General features: G+C 37.8%; 1 long non-coding RNA gene and 1 other non-coding gene across 2 annotated transcripts; one reads left to right on the forward strand and one right to left on the reverse strand.

Annotated features, from left to right (window-relative positions):
- Positions 1-1,918: 1,918 nt before the first annotated feature.
- Positions 1,919-16,774, reverse strand: LOC111331036 (uncharacterized). The gene is made up of 6 exons (XR_016001468.1): positions 16,635-16,774; positions 14,274-14,445; positions 8,236-8,354; positions 7,706-7,795; positions 4,065-4,145; positions 1,919-3,810 (listed from the first exon to the last, which is right to left on the reverse strand). It is a non-coding gene; the product is annotated as an uncharacterized LOC111331036 (transcript).
- On the forward strand, positions 13,563-17,316 carry LOC111331037 (uncharacterized). The gene is made up of 3 exons (XR_002694871.2): positions 13,563-13,885; positions 14,799-14,858; positions 16,521-17,316. It is a non-coding gene; the product is annotated as an uncharacterized LOC111331037 (long non-coding RNA).
- The last annotated feature ends 556 nt before the right edge of the window (positions 17,317-17,872 follow it).

Raw genomic sequence — 17,872 nt, forward strand, 5'->3', positions numbered from 1 at the left:
GGAACGGGGCACCTTCTGGCAAAGAATATTGCTCAAGAAAACGGTTTAAAATATCAGAGTACTTTGTTTGACATGATTCCCACTCAACGTTTTCGATGGTCTTGGCCACTTTGTACTTCATTGTGATTTTAAGTCGAATTCATCATCTGTCCAAATAAAAGACTATTTGCCGTTCTTTTGTTTCTGTCCTAATTGCGGACATCATTTCTTGTAGTTAGTCAGTCTTCAAGACTTCCGAGCGACACGTACTGAAAATTTAAGTAAACAAACACAAATACCGCTGATATTTTTTGCAGGCTCAAGTTTTTGATAGTGCGCATGCTCTACTGAAGAAAGCGTTCAGATATCTCGAAAAAATTTCAGGGCGGTAGATGTGATCTGAAATACATTCCACATTCTATGACTGACGCATTTGTTATCCGAAAGGTCAGTCCTATGAGTTATGCCTATATTTAATTATATTGTTTACATCTTGGTTTATGTTAAATATTTGGGAAAGATAGCTGTGCGTTTCACTTCAAGCCTAATCCTCAAAAATTGGGGTTTTTACAAGATTCCAGTGGGGATGAAATCATGAAATAAAATGTTGCTAGATTTGCGCTCCGCAGTTGGGGAAAATACAAACCATTGTCTTAGAGTTCAGTACATGTGCTTCTGGGTAATCCCAGAGTGGGGTAAACGGAAAACTCATCAAGGAACGTACTGGGCGACGGGTATCTAACGCACTGTTTAAATATGAAGAGGCCAACGAAGATCAAGCTAAACATGGTTCGACCATTTTTGTCCTTGTATCAAAGTAAAGTTTAAGACGGAAGAAATGAGGAACGAAGTTCCTGTAGATGAAAGGCTAAAGAAAACGTGTGGAAAAAAAAATTTATTTTTGGAATATCTCAAATCTAAAGATTGTGAGATAAATGTTTTTGTCAATGGGCTCAAACCAAGTAAGGTTGTGACTGATAAATATTCGTTGACTTTGGGAAAATTGTCGATGTGGATCAGTTGGAACCCCTGATGAAACACGAAGCACAAGTTTTTGAAATGACTTCTCAAATGAAACATAACAAAAAATGCAGTGATAAATTTTTTCCATTGTCCTCCCCAAATGAAAGAACAATATGATTATGGAGCGATGTAATTTTTCCATTTTTCGTAACATTACGTTAAGATGCATGGATGATTAATTATTTTAGTGTAGTTGATGTGTGACCATGAGTGAAGACGGCGCGGCAAGATTTAGGGAGCCGAAAACGGTTTACGAAGAACGCGAGTTAGTCGAAAAGTCGTTTACCAAATGTAAGAACAAATGGGCGGTAACAATTTTTGGCGAATGGCAAATTTCTCGGTCGGTTATAGCTCCTGTTTTCGATCCAGGAGTACATTTTAATGACTGTAATTTATTCAAGGTCGCACAGCTTTCTACTAGTATTGAAGAAATAGATGCAGTAACCTTGAATTACTAGCTTAGCAAGTTTGTGATGAAAGTTGGGGGAGAGATATTCACCGAAGACCGTTTATGAAATGATATGTAGGTCATTTTTGGAATTGTTGTTAGCGATCTATTAATTAATGAAAATGCTCATTAAAATGCAAATGTTTGATCTGAGATCAAAATCATATTTCATCTCAAATAAAAACCCTCAAGATTTCATCTGAGTGTTCATTGAATATCAAGGTTCATGCATGTGACCCAAATATGCCTCATTTATTGGCTGTTGCCCTCATAAATTATTTATGAATTTGAGAATGGTATATACCACTCTCACTGGAAAATGATATCCTGTGGTATCCAGCCACATGCACGAAGTGGTATACCTCTGCTGTTAGTAGTTGACCTAATGAATTGATGAGTTTGAGAGGGCGAAAATATAAAGTTAGATAAGTTGATATAACATTATTATTAAAAGACTAATGTCTGACACAGGACTACCTACTGTTTTATTAAAAAGCTGCAGTTGGAAATAGTAAGACCATAGATTGCACTAAGGTACATAAAAAAAGCTTACGATTAAACATTTCACTCTAATGTGAACATGATAAATAACAATTTGTTTCTTGAAAACCCAGCAATACTGCGCGTCTATGTTTAAAAAAATTGCCATCCAGAAATTTAAATTAAGTCTTTATTTCCATTTTAAAAAATCAGTATTTATTAATATTCAGTTCGACTAAGCAAAATAAATACTGAAAAGCTTACAATATCTTAAAAATATGGATCATATATCATAGCGTTTTTTCCAAGTTCTGTGAAATGTAAAAAAGTCTAAAATCGTGACACCAGTAACCTCTTGGTAACTAAACAGTTCACTCATATGTTTCATATGTTTGTTGTTAAACAAAAATAGTTTCAACAGACGATTCATCAATCCCACATAGACGGTTATCATTAAAAATAGACCAGATATAAAGAAATGAGATGATAGGACGCGAGGCATGCACAGGGAAGTCGCCCTAAAGGTTTCTTAAGCCACGGCCGTTTGGTTACCCAAAGTATTACTTTCTTTATAATTTTGTTTCCATACTACGACAGGTACAAAGCAACAATGAACCCTTGTGGTTTTTTCTATCTTGACATTCAACAGAAGTGTTTTAAAATCCGTGGCTGAGAATCAGATAGCAAGGCCAATTATATAAAGAGGGCCACATACAGGATGCACCACTCTACTTCAATTTACTGAAACCTTTCTTTGGAGCGAAATCTAACGAATCACGCTAAAACCGAGGGAAAAATTTCTACAATAGAAAAATCTCTTAATGAAGGTAAACTCGTTTTGCAAACGAGTGGCGATTAGGTCGAAGAAGTTTCTCTTTTGTTTGTTTATTTGTTTGTTTTTTGGCGTAAACATACGAGCTCTGGGGTCCTGCAATTTCGTTTCATGCTGCCTTCAATCATTTGCGCAGCGGACATCATAAGCGGTAACAATCTAACTAATCAGCATCATCCAATCACAGCTCAGGAATCAGGAATTTTATCTTTTGAGCCATCCCAGTCAATGCACGTGTATGGCGAGGGTGTGGAACATGACGTCTCAGTAACACCAAAGCTCACATGTTATTTGTTTATAGACTAAAACTATTCATCAATTCGATAAAATACTCTTCCTATCTAGCCATCCATTAAGCATGAAATAACATTCCATTTGCAGATGATTAGCAAAATGAATTGGGACGGTTGAAAAACAAAAAAACACTTCTGTGTGCGTGGACCAGGGATGATGTCTTACAAAAAATTCCATAGCCTTGGTTCTCTTCTTTTTCGCGTATTTCCTTTGTTTTACTAAATTGCCTCAATCTTGAAGTCAATTGTATAATAAAAGTCATCAAATACAATTAAATAGAAAAATTTTAGTGTTACAAAATACATAATGGTTTACGATCTTTAATGTTACCGTTGTAATTTTTCTTGTCGAAGTATATAAATAAATCTTCAAACATAAATAACGCCAATACCACCGCCTTAATAAGTTAGAAAGCACCGTCTAGTTGAGGTCGGAATGTAGGTCAATGGTGCTGGCTATTCTTCGCCGTTAGCCACGTAATGGTCTGGTTTGGCAATCTTATGTTTATTTAGGTATCCTGTCTAAAGTCCACGAGATGGCCTTGAGTTTTCCTTATTTTCACCCGAAGAAGACTATTGTTTTCCTTTGTCGACTTTGGAAACCAAAATTATGGTTTCTTTTGGGATTCGTCAATTTCTTTCTCTTGCGGTTTAACTGGTTTGCAAATTCCCAACTTTTTTCTTCTCTTGAGTTTTTTCGTCTTATTGGGTGAGGAAGTAGGTACGTGACAAGTGAAACCAGCGTTGCAGCAAAGCTGTTGACAAAATAAAAAAAAGAAGGAAAGCGCAAGTCATAAAGCAGAAGAGTAAAACTACAAACGATGCTTCATGAATTCATTTCGCAATTGTCCCCTGGATGTACGCAGCGTAAATGACTACTTCACTTATTCTAAACAGCTCATTCTATGAATATGTAAAGCAAAATATACAAACACAAATCTTTGTCTGCTTGCCTTTTGTGTTTGTTTGTAAAATCCTTCAAGTTCCAGCTAATTGTTCTACTCCTTACCTTCCTTGAACCTGATTGGCAAAGATGACCCTCGTTTCCGCATTGCTTCACGCGAGGCTTTTTCTTGCTTTTCTTGGATGGCTGAAAGTTCAAGAGAAGACACAAAAAGTCACAATGGGGGTATTTCTCGCTACATTGCTGCGAACTTGTAATGCTTGCTTACGAATATTCTTTTAAACCAACCCAAGAAGGTATTTTGTCCTTACGCCTTGATTCTAAGGACTGATTTCAATTAAAGGCTACTGAAAGAATTTATGTGCGGTCATTTTAAGTTTTGTATCACAGCCGGAAGGGGCACAGGCAGCTTGTCGCTTGCTTGAAAGGTATAGCTCTCCATTAAGATCATTTATTACCTTACAGTGGTTACAAATAGTTTGATTGTCCACAGCCCAAATCCTTGAATGCGAAGCTGTTTGCATGAACGGCGTCTTAACATTGTCAAATATGCGATCGTGTGTTTTGCTTAGCAGCATTTATATAATATCAATATTTTTTACTCTAGTCATTCAAATAAAGTTTCTCGTGTCATACGAAGTTTTAGACAATGATGGCTTTCCTCAGTTCAGCAGCACTCAATATTTAATACCTAGTGGAGACATAGACCGTCTATCCCATTTAACTTAATTAACTAATATTGGAACTCAAGAAGCAAGAATACAATGAATTTCCAATAAGGGAAGAGTTATGATGCTGGCCTATTATTGCAAATCTGAAAGGTCTCCCAGCAGGTGTTGAATCGGACGCACTACCCCCTGGATATGTGGAAGATTCAAAGGATAATCTGTGTTGAATGCAACAGATTATACTTATACTTCTCCCTGAGAAGTTATGATATACGAACGCTGGGTTTGCATTTTTCCTTTAGTTTAGAATTTCCAACAACTCTTGTATTAAAATTAATGCCGTTAGTAACCCCATTCGCATCGCCAACCGAGACCATCAGACGCACAACGCACGTACTGGAGTAGCCGTATACTCATCATACGTTTAAATCGACATACGTGTGGTTTAATCTAGATTTCAGAGGATTCTCGGTTTAGTTTGGACACTCTCCATTACCATTTGTACGATTTGGATAAGAAGTGTGCTAAGAAGGATGTGAAACTTAGGGGGAAAAGTAAATCTACTTTACCTTACTTTTATCCCAGCATAAATTCATAATTTGGGACCACCATGTCTACTAGGAGCGTTAATCTTGTTAGTTCCATGTAGTGCACCCAAAGAGAATAAAGAATTCTCTATATTTTTCCGCTGTTATCTCATTTTCCATGCTGACAGACACCCATCGCGACTTTGACGTGGCCTTGTTCCTAGGTTAATCTGCTAACAAGCAGTGAATCTTATGAACGATCTCCTTTGGTTTACAATCGGAGAACCTCCTAACATCTGGACCTCATTTTTCCCCTCCCTCTCCCCCCAAAAAATCGTAAATTCTGGTGAAGTGCTATTTGAATTAATTTTAATAACTTATATAAGTTATCTGGTATTCGTTTACTATCTTTCCTCTTTTTGTCAATTTTAAAATTGAAAGAGATAATTATAAATTTTGCACAAATGTACACGAGAGGCAGTTATCTGGTATCCTAATGTTACAAGCTAAATAGAATGCCGCAAAGTGAATACTTTGCGTATACCAAATTAAAATTTTGTTTCAAACGAGAAGTCTGACTAAACAATGGAGCTTTCCCTATGTTGTTCAAAATATATATTGATTTTGTTCACTTGGAGCAGGGAATTGGTAATTTGACATGTAACTAGAGGCTAAAATGGCACACCTCCGTGTCAACAAAACATCTGTATCAACTTAAGGCATCAATGTTTAGTTCTTTAGATTCGGAAGTGCAGTGTGGTTGTTGTGAATGGATAATCCCTCAAGCAGGAATAATATTTAAACCCTAGGGAGCATGCTGCCTGGTGTAATCCTGCAAATCGATCAGTCACACGAAGATCGTAGAGAAAGTTTCCCTTTGATGACAACGGCTATTCCCGTGACGTTCTGAAACATTCTAATTATTAATAAAAATTTGGGAGTGATAGCCTAGCAAAAAAATGGTTATAGGCCGAATTTTCAGTCTTCTACAAAGATAATTTCATTGTAAACAAAAATTCAAAATTCCTTTTCACGCCCAAGACTCCAGGGCAATTTTTATCATGGAGGAGATATCTCTCTAAAACGAGAATGATACAAAGAAAAGCGATCTTTTTGCTTTACGCGGGGATGGGGGAGACCCGTGTGTAAAAGACTCATTGTAAAAGACTTATTGACAAGATATCTTTCTCTTAAGAAAAAATCAGTTTTTTGTTATTGACCTTTCCTTTTACGCGGAGGGAGGGGGATGAGGGGGGATTCACGTATAAAAGGGAATGTGACAATGTTCATCTCTTACGGTTGCAAATCACGCATTTAGGTCTTGCCTCAGTTGGCAAAACAATCTAGAAGGTCTTATTCTTAAAAAAAACATTTAGATCTTGTGAAGTCTTCAACATTCTCTGCGACTCTGAGATTGCTTCTAACTTAAGACGCAATTTCCACGCATTTTCCCGTATCCGCTTTCAATGGAGTCTAGATGGTTAAACGGAAATCTTAGTTTTAAATAAGAAGCTCAGTTTTTAATGATTTGAACATTGACCCTCTAAAGAAGCCTTGAGAAACAACGCCACTCCCTGAAGTAATCACGAATACAAGAAGTATGCAAATCGAGATAAGCATTCAAGAAATTCTCCCCTCCCCCCTTAAAATGAAAAAAAAAAAAAAAAAAATAGTACCTTAGCCAGGAACTTTTGATTGGAGAAATGTCGGTGAGTGAGGCAGAGAAATTTCAGAAAGCTACACATAACAGTGAATCAAAATGTTTATACATGGATCAAATCAATTTGTGTTGGAGAGACTCTGTCTTGTAGATTTGCTCTGAATAGTCTTTCAATGTTAGGAAATCTCCCGAGCTCCTCTTTTAGAAAAATGTCAAAGGAACAGCCTATATCTTCATTACTTTCTGTATTTTAGTCAAATGAGCTAAAATGTCTGGTGATGATTATTTACGTTGGCGTCCTGTCAATAGCTATTGAGCATTATATTTTGTCTGCAGCAAATCCTTAAACAACAGTCCTGTGTTTGCAATTGGTGACCCTTAGGCGATGCAACAGCCTCATTCTCGACAAGCTTAGTTATGTAATCTTGGATTCCATTTAGCCAGCCGGCTGAGTACCCAATTAACAAACATCTAGTGAAATTCGTTAAATAGGACCAAATTAAAACCGCAAAAGGTTAAGCATAAAGAATTTGGAACTCTGTCAAGAAGTCTGAAGATCGATTTTCCTGTTATGTCTCTTTAACATTCCTTTTAAGGTAAGGACGTTGAAAGCTCAGCCTTAATACATATACCATCGTTATCGTGGATATTTATCTGTTGGATGGAACTGGGACAAATTACCCTTTTCATCTGACAACAAGCACTGTCTTCTAAGAAGTCAATTTAAAGCCGTGTAAGATGAACAATTTCCAGATTAATGCGACTCCCCATTTTAAATAGTTCTTCATTTAATTATAGCTGTTAGACTGTTTAAGAAGGAGATGAATTTGCCACTAATTTATTAATGAGGCAGTTAAATGACAAGAGGTCTATCACGTCTTTATCGCTTACCCTGCTCTCAACTGCTTCTAGAAGGAGAACAACAACCAAAATTACACAAAGAATTTGCAGCCAGGATATTCTTGATTTAGCCATGTTTATCTGTTAAGTAAACAAAATACAAAACGTTAGGACCTGAGTCATTGAAAATGGACTGGACAAGGGGGTTAAGCAAAGCCAAGAGAAAGGCATTATCTTCCACCTGTCTCGACTACAAAAGTTTCCACCCAACAAATATCAACTCCAAGGATTCGGACTTAAACTCACGAGTCATCTATGCGAAACACTTGCTCAGAGTATTACTGACTGTAAAGTCTCTTAATATGATAGAAAAGCAAGTCTAGACCCCTGAATGACATGATGGTCGTGAATCGATTCGCTTTCGATTTATCCGAGCTTGGCAAGTTAACACCATTTTTGCAATGACCAACTTGCTCTTGCAACCCCTTTTATGTTGCACCATAGTAAGCCAATAGAACTGGATATGTTTACTAAATGATGTTCGATACAATTCTTGCAAATAAATTTAACAAGTTGGTTACCTCCACACCTCTGATGAAGAGTGGTAAAATCCCTCTTTTTGAAGTTATTAGAGGACTTTGTCATAGAATATTTCTCGGTATATCAAGGTTATCACTCAACCACGACCGACGGCAGGACACTGAAATGAGTTGGGCAGGGATATTCCTTTTACTAATAACTGCAGGGTGTCAATTGTTAAAATCTATCCTCCTAAACCTCTTACTACTCACTAATTTCAAGTTTACTGTAATCTAAGACTCCGGAAATGCTTTTTAAAAAGTGTCGTTCATGTTCTATCTAGACCGATTATTTCAATGATATATTATTACCCTAATAAAATTTAGTGGATATGTTAGTCCTAAGTTTAGCCGCCTGTTTCACTCCCATAGGCGGTGGCCATTTCATTCTTCTTAATGTCCAGAAAGTTTTTGGAATATACCGTCGAAAAGTTAAAGCCAGGTTACCGTCACACTTATGAGATCTAGAGAGTTGCCAGCATTTCTACTGATAAAGCTCTAACAATGTTTGGTTGAATTTTTAATCTCATTGCAATATTTGAAAACGGAAGTATAAAGACTTTAAGACGTCTCAAAAGCGTCTCTAAACTTATTCTAGTCACTGCGTAGTTGCTGGGAATAACATTAGAAACTAGCCTATGACCAATGAATAAGCAAGCAGTTTGAGAAAACTAAGCCACTAGGATGTGGTTGTTAACCTAACAAGATCATGCGCAAGACATAATCCGACAAAATCTTTCGAGGGGAAATCTACGGAGCGATTTGCGTGAGGGTCTGAGCTAACTCGTTAATTTGCACTTCCCATGATATAATTCACAGTTTTCCAGAAAAAAAAGCAGATCTTTAAAGTAAGCAAGCAGATATTTCATGCGTAAACCAGGATGATTAAAGAACAACTATACCAGTTCACTCTTCAGACTGAAAACTTATCTTGAAAAAAATTTACTTTATTAGATGCTTATATTGTCTGTGGCCTCTGATGACACCGGAAATTGGTCGAATTCTATGGGGAAATAAAAGAGCTGAAGATGGAAATCTGCGGCATGTTCAACTGCATTAAATATCCTCTCGTGTAATTCTGGGGCCATTTAAAAAGCAGTTTAAATCAAAATATTATAAAAGCTAAAGGGCAGATAAAAACTCCATTCCACTTGTCAGGTATTGCATGAGACTCTGTAATATTTCAGTCTAAGTTTTTCAATTGGGTTATCTATATTTAGAATAATCGTACAATCTAAAAGGTATTGACAAGGCTGTGTCCCATCCAAGTATAAGTAAAAACAGTTCAAATATCATATCCCTAAATGCTTATACAAACGTCTCCGTATGGGCTTATTCGCGACCTCAAAGAGAGTCGAAGTTCAAACAGACGGCTAAAACGTCACGCTAGCCCATAGCGAGAAGCAGCAAGGAATAAGGATTTGTAACATGTGTGAATAAGTGGTGATAGAAAGAGAACGTGATTTGTTTGTTATAGCTCTAAAATAGTCCATTTTCAAGGTGGACTTTTCAATTTGATTAGATGTAGGAAATCAAGAGTCAAACGGCTGGAAAGTAATAGTAGGCTTTAATGAGATGAATACCATTCATATTGTACCAGACATGGAGTGTAGAAATTGATCTTGAGTCTTCTGTATCATTAAGATTTTTCACGTGCAGAGCCTCATTAGCTCGTCAAGCTCCCCGAAAAGGTGTTTCATTTCGGCGAGGAGGGGGATGGGTGGGGGGGAGGGGGATGGGTGGGGGGAGGGGGATGGGTGGGGGAGGGGGATGGGTGGGAGGGAGGGTTAGGTTAAAAAAAAAATTTCAAAACTGCTTATTAAGATGTTGTCGTGATGTTAAGGCATCAAATGTAAGTTATGATTAAACAAAAACAAAAACAAAAACAGATCAGCGCATACAGCACAGAGAAGAATTACCACCCAAAAAAACCGCCAAATTCTAAAATGATACTTATTTGTTGTCAGTGAAACTTCCCCCGCTTTGACGAAACAGCCTCACCTGCGTAATCTAGAAAAGACCTACATGATTTGGTACAATAGTAAATATCTTGATATGGCCAGTCAGACGTTTCCGCAAAGAAATCAAGGAAGTCTTGTATTTGGGCGACCAAATACAGAACGCTTCGGTATCGCTAAAAAGGTTGGAATTTTGTTGTAAAAAAAATTCAAAGAAACCCAAGGATACCCATCATGCGTTTGAAGAGATCTGCTAATTTGCCCATTGACAGAAAACACATCACTCTCCTAATCATAGCTATCACATTTCATCGAATAATTTTGTACAGTTGCAAATGGACAGTGTAATCGGAAATTTGGTTGAAACTGGACACCTGTAGTCGGGAATTTACATTAGGCAGTGAATTCGCCAATCACAGAATTGATTACAGTAACCAAAGCAATGGCATATTATCCCAAGCTGAGGATTTCCAGTAATAAAGCAAAGTGGAGATTGGAATTACAGGTACTTCTTTCAATAAAAACACTTTATTTTCTCGGAAACTGTAATCGTTAGGATTCATTGGGAACAAGGCATCGCGTTGAGTCCGAATAACACAATAATAACCGTCTGAGTACTAAAAGATTGGAACCAACAACACACTCAACTCAGGTAGAACACCTGAATAGGTGAGCACTCTTGCCATTGCGCATGCCCCGCTTCTCGTCCTTTTTTTTTTTTTTTTTTTTTTTTTTTTTTGCATCTGAACTTGTAAAAAACTGCATTGAAAGCTCCGTATATTATAAACATATCATGTTTACTCAATCAAAAAAATTCGAATCACCACTTCCTGCCCTTCTCGCCACATAGCTTAAAAGCGCAAACAATAATGAAGACAAAAGGTTTTGCCAGCCTAACCTAACAAAGGTTGGCTTTTGCAAGAAATTGATGCTATCGTTTGTTGTCTAGGAAGAGAAAATAATCTGGTGAGAATATTCAAGAACCTTTGGTCGCCAATTCTAAGAGGTTTTGTTCCAAAAATAACATTCATTAAATATGATTGATACATTCAACGACGTAATTAGAGTAATATAAGAAACATCAACGACTTGCTATTAACATATCATTAACACTTAAGCTAAAACTTTCTAAGCTCTGATAAGAAGGGGTGATGGTAGCGACTGTCTGTGGCACAAGACTGTTGAGTCCGGTTTGGGTACAAATAAGCAAGTAACTGTCTCACTGAATGAATAAGAGGAACACTTTCCAATAGAAATGTTTGAGGTTTCTTTATCCCACATCATTAAATTGTTCCTCCATTTCAGGAGATAAGAATTTTCATGATTTGAGCAATGCTGGTGATCGTGAACATAACGAAATATTCGTTAGATGGTCTAGCACTAACAGCTCTAAGCTGTATTACGGCCACGCCAGTAAAATAAGAATAAAAATAAATGAAGATAGAGGTCATTCGAAATAAGCCGATTTATTGCAAAGGAAAGCCGACTGCCTTGTATTTGATTACCACTCACGAGTACAAATATAGAGGATGTTGATAAACTCGTGTCATATTTGAAACAGGCTTTAAAACACGTGCAAGTATCGCTAAATATAACAAGAGTTTTATACTGGCTAAGAGCTGAAACCAGTTCATTAATAGGACATTTTCCGATTAAGAAAAAAGTGATTTGATATCTTCCGCTAAGATCATCAAAATGTTTTAAAAAATAAAAACATCTAAGATTTTCTGCATTTAGGTAAGTTTAAAGTTTCCTAATCTAACTTGCTACTGCATGGTATCACTAATATGCCTTTCAACTAACAGGTTGAGTAATTTTGAAAATCTGGCTTTAGCACACGGAAATGTAGTCGTGACTGAATAACGAGTGGCTTGAAGATCTATCGAAAGTTCAACTGTATGTGTTAGGTAACAAAGTAGGTAAGAATACAGGTGTGATATGTAATCTCGCGTCTAGAGTCGTCAATGAGATTACCATGACGACATCATATGACTACTCAGTGCACGGGAATGAGGCCAAAAAATGTTTGAGTGATGAGTGCGTGGATATGTGAAATAGCTTCGCTACAAATTAAGAACATGACTCGGTGGTGTATTCCGACAAAAATCAAAGGTAGGAATAGTTCTTTGAACGCTCCTGAAACATAATAAAAAGAAAGGATATGAACTGAACATTCCGGAATCAGAGACTGCTCTCCTTAGAATATGTTTTCCGCCGGTACGAATGCGCATTTAGGAAAATGCGCCCAATATGAAAAAACAGGATAAATTACTGTCTCTTGATTAAAGCAAAGGGCGGTGTCGCTCTTTATGATTAAAAGGGAAATATTAAATCGGTACCAGAAAACATTGAGATACAGAGAAAACTCGATTCGTTTAGTAAATTTACTACATTAAATACTGCATTAAATACTGCATTAAATACTACATTAAATACTGCATTAAATACTACATTAAATACTACATTAAAGCCACTACTAATGCCAGTCCTGCTGGATATTTCAGGCTTTCAAGTAGTCTTGCCAACGGGCAAGATCGTGTTGAACACGAGCTTTGTATCTCTTAATGGCTATTGTAATAGATCAAATGATTTTTTTCTGCCCTCCAAACAGCCCCCACCCCTCCCCTGCAAAACGAGAAATACCCATGGACCGTTAAGAACAACGGCGTAAAACTCAGAATAGGGGAGAAGAGCTTGAGGGGATAGGAGCAGGGGGGGGGGGGGTTATACCATACGCGCTCTGCAAAGTAAATACTGTATGACGCTGCTCAAGAATGTAAGATTTTTTGGAGTTTCGTGAAGATTCGCGAAGCTTCCAATGAAAGGAAATGCAAAGCATAAAATATTGGTCATTAATTGCTTGAAAAATCGTTAATGCTGTGCTCCAGATGTGATCTAATCTGCTGTCGATTGAGTTACAAGTTGCCAAATGGGAGTTACAAGTTACCGTAGTGAATCTATCGTCGTTACTGTAGCGGTGATATCCTGATTTATATGTATGCAGCGTGCCTGAAACCGAGACAGGCGAATCTTCCTCTTAATCGGGTCATCAAATTCCAAAAAAGAAGCACAATCTCTTCAAGGAAGTTAAAAGTTGATCGTCATGATCATGATCATTTCCTCAAGACTATGAAAACGCCTTTGACCTCTAGAAACGATTCTTACAATGCCGCTACAGCCTAATGAGGGAAACATACCAGACTTTTCAATTTTCCTGTTCTCTGATCTTTACGATCTTTATGATCACCACAGTGCATGGCTTTCAATCAAAGTTCCTAAGTTTCATCCACAGACTTCTTACCGAACGAAATAGCTTGAAACTGATAAAATATATCTTTGTGATCCTACAAATGGTTGACGATGATCTCCAATTTCCTTGTGATAATGATAATCGCGAATAGTTATTTATTACATAATCCAGATATTATCATGTTAACAATTCTGTGGTTGGATATTTTTTTAATCGCTTTATAAATGCGAAAAAAAATTATTTAAGATCAGAAAATCCCTTGAAATGGGATTCAAAACGATGGCTTAAGCCACAGTTGGCCAGCAAACAAGTTCCCCGCATTCAAGCGTGGGAAAAGAAAACCCTTTGGTCGACCTCGTGATATTTTGAAAGTCAACAAGGGGCGCTTAGCGCTTGACGTGAAAGTCCTCAAGAAAGCAGAGCAGCAACTCACTCAACCACACCGGTGAGTAGCCCTTCGCTTTCAAAGTAAACAAAAAGGGATGTGTGCGTGTTGGCCAAAGGTACACCTAGCTACCGCCCTTTTGGAAAAGTAGAAAAACATCTTAGCAGCTTTTGCAATTGTTTTGCGTAAGTCTGTCAACCCAAACTACAGCGGTTCATACTGAAACGAATTGGTTTTTTTTTTTTCCATTTTCTTGTTGAAATGTAAATTTTTAAAAATTGTCGAAAATCAACCACCGATCACCGCAACATAATTTTATTTGGCACGCATGCTAGAAAAATTTTTAACGAAGACGAGATTTGCAGTGTATTACTTTATAACATAGCATCGAAGTGTCGAGGGCATACGGATAAGTTTGTGGCAGCTAAAAAAAAAGGTTAGACTTTACCTTCAACGTTTACGATGCGATGAGAGCCTTCCAATGAACTGTTTGTACGCTTGCACGCAGGGTCAAACTAGTGTCGTTTCATGAACAACCCCTTATATATTACATTTGCTTCAGCCCATCGTGACAACCGCTGTCTGTATGATTTACCCCATGTGGAGTTGTGGTATTATAGCTAAGGAGTGTAATTAACGGAATAGATTAGTGAGGCAGAAGAGATTCTAGAAGTTCACCTGGGGATCTCGGAACCACACTATTAAGTCCCTCGTTACAGGATGTTTGTAGTCAGAGAGTGATTTCCGAAGATGTTGAGTACTTTTCTCTCCCCAACTATTATGAATTCTAACTCGGTGGATTTTGAACTCACGTTTTATTCAGAAATTCTGGAGTACCTAAACTTTAGTCCTTCTGTTACTAAGATTAGAAGCGAGATATTTATGTCAGATGTAGCTGGCTATTGTCTGAACTTTGAGCTCCATAGAACAAGTATATGTGTATAAAATACATGTATAAATATTTTCTTCTCAGAAGTCATTCTAAGATGATATGAAGAGGTTACTGCCAGCGTCATCCATGTCATTACGTAAGGTAATTGTGTAGTTTAAACGAACTATAAACGCCGACCTCACGAAAACACGTGTTTGAAGCCTGAAGTATTTTTGTAAAAGCCCTTTCCGAGTAGGCGATATCAGAAACATCAAAACTTCTACCCGTTAGAAATTTTCAGGAAATGCCATTAGTGATTTTTATTTCACCAAGAAGTGGACCTCACATAACTTTTTACTTAATACTATCGACACTCGCTGGTCAGGAAAAAATTTTAATGTGACAGCTACTTGGACAAGAATTCTTTTAAAAAAATATTTCTTTGAGTATAATGTTAAGACACGTGCTGTAAAATTCTTTGGTATAAGATTGCTTCCTTCCGGAGAGAGGGTAAAGGGCGTCTGTCACTAGTGCCAATGAAAAGGCGCTAACAGAAGACTTGTGACAAATTTTATACGAAGATTTTACGAGCACGTTTATATTGTGCGCAAATTGCCGGAACTTTCTGTCTGTTTTTAAGCCGTTTGAGCGATAACTTGTTCTCAAAAGCTGACATTTTTCTTTTATCGTTGTGCCGGTGCCGTTTAAGATTCAGAAAATATTGAAATTGAGAGCGAGCAAAATCAGAGGTGACTTTTACCGTTTTGTTTCAATTTGCGCTTTTTATGCAAGTCCATCTGATGAAATTAACTGGAGCAAGAGCAGTTGCAACGCTGATATCAGTTACAACAACAACAACAATGGCGACAACAATTACAACAACAGCCGCGACATACTGCCTCAGCGAAAAAAGACTGTTTGTTCTGATTAATCGCCCAGTTATGTTCTCAAATTCTGAAAAATCCTTAGATGTTGGATTCCTCAACTGTCAACCCTCTCCAGGCGTCGAATATCCAAAGATATCAAATTTAGCTATCTTCAAATAGCCGTGTCTTGCGTGATTGATCAGTCCTACGTAAACGATGATGCCCCTTAATCAGTTTCCAAACACTTTTTAGGATGGTTTGCAGTGTTTTGGTTCGAAAATGTAAGAGTGGGCGGAAATCCGTTTCCCAACTGAGCTAAACAACTGAGCTAAACAGCTCTGCGTGATTCAAGGTACTGAAAGAAGCCGACAAAAACAATTAAGAATAATTTTAAAAGATTACTGACTCGCAATTTCCTTCTCTCACTAACGCGAGAGATTGTGGTCACTAAAATAATACAAAGAAGTCTTAAGTCAGCGTTTACGTCATAAAACTGCTTGTCGAAGACGTCAAATATCAATTTGTAAAATCAATTGTCTTTTATGTCTATTAAATCATTTCTCAGCCTGACTTTCGATGAATGGCTTACGGCACGCTATTATCCGCTGTTTCCACGGTTAACTTTTTTTTCTCTGAAGTTGAAATTGACCAACTTGTCGTTAAGTAACCTGAATATTTGAAAGCACTCTATCAAATTCAGTACACGTGAAACACACTCGTTATCGAACTCACACTCTAGTGGTTTTGAATTAATTTCAGCGTTGGAGAATGCAGCGATGTTCAGTTCTGCGATTCTCAGAGAGGCGTTGCACCCCTTAGGATCACGGAGGCCACTGTTTGCAAAGTTTTGAAAGTGCGTTTTATACTAGAGTAAATTCACATCGAGGGAGAAACACATAGAGTAAACAATATTATTTGTGGGTGTACCCACTGACATTTTGTACATTTTTTATGCTAGACTTGTTGCATACAGGGAATTGACCATGGATCTTCCTTCATGGATTCCTGCGCGAGGCAGGGGCAAGTACCTGAAACGATAAAAAATTAGCCGGGTGACTAGAAATGTTATTACCTCCAAATCCAACTCAACAACCTCGATTTCACCCTCTTCGCAGTAGATGTCAACTCTGAGACGCCCGAAAAGCGATTTTCCTTCCTTCCTCCGTCTACCATTTCGGAAAACGCCGTACGGCTGTACGCGTGGCGTTGTTGGGGCGCTATCTGGGTTTACCTGTCACTGGGCCTACATTACACGAACACGTGTTTCGCGTTCAAAGAGCAAGTTTGATCAAACACGATTCAACATGTTGCGTAGCACGGTCAAGGTCATAAGATGACTGCTCTGAACACGTACTGTGGGGATTGACGATGATACCTATCTCATTACAATCACGTAATTCTTATAGGGCCAAGACGCACAAATCTCCACCGCTATTTGATGACATTTGGATACAAGGCTACCGGCAGAATATACTGCCGATGGGTGACCCGCTCTGTTATTGAGAGCTGTTATGAATATCGCACCTGAAAATGAGACCAAAAGATACGCCTTTCAGTACTAAAAAAGGGACACTAGATAAAATATAAGGACGCGTTTTAGTTAAAAAATTTCTCCTGTGTGTTTCTTAAACCTGTTGGTGGAGTAAGGAATTACTCTGTTTTAGTTCATGACCTCGCCTCCAACATTTGGCCTGACCGTCGTATCATGTAAACACACACTGTACCTAATAATTTTTAGAACATGTTTGACTCTTGGGGCTTGTTAGTCTTTTTCTGCGATAATACATTGATAAAGAGGTATCCCATTTGGAAGCGTTGCAAACGACTTCGTCGTTAGTTTAACAAGCACAATAGACCGGTACCTAACAGGTTTTCCTTAACTGGACAAATCGAAATTTAAACCATGTACTTATCTGACAAATCATTCACAACATGAACTGAAACAGGGATCCCTCGCAATTCCTCGTCAGGAGTCTCAAAATGAGAGCCTCCCCTCTTGTTCTTGTACACCGAAAATCAACGCCTTGCGTTTCTGTATTATGGTCATGTCAGGAGAGAGTGGATCATTTCTTACAGTAAAATTCTTAGAATAGGCCACATATTCAGCTTCGAGAGTCGTGTCGATCTATGCAGTTACCTGTTCCAGCATGTAATCCCGTGCGTTCCATAATCTTTTTTTAAACCAGTAATCGATCTGAAACCAGCCGAAGGTTTAGTTCTCCCATTCTTGCTTTTGGTTTTCCCATAGCCTTTATAAAAACCGATTGACCAGTATTTGCTAGCGACATAAGACGAAACCCTCCCTTAAAT

This window comes from Stylophora pistillata, chromosome 5 (assembly GCF_964205215.1).
Source record: "Stylophora pistillata chromosome 5, jaStyPist1.2, whole genome shotgun sequence".
In the NCBI taxonomy this organism is placed as follows: domain Eukaryota; kingdom Metazoa; phylum Cnidaria; class Anthozoa; order Scleractinia; family Pocilloporidae; genus Stylophora; species Stylophora pistillata.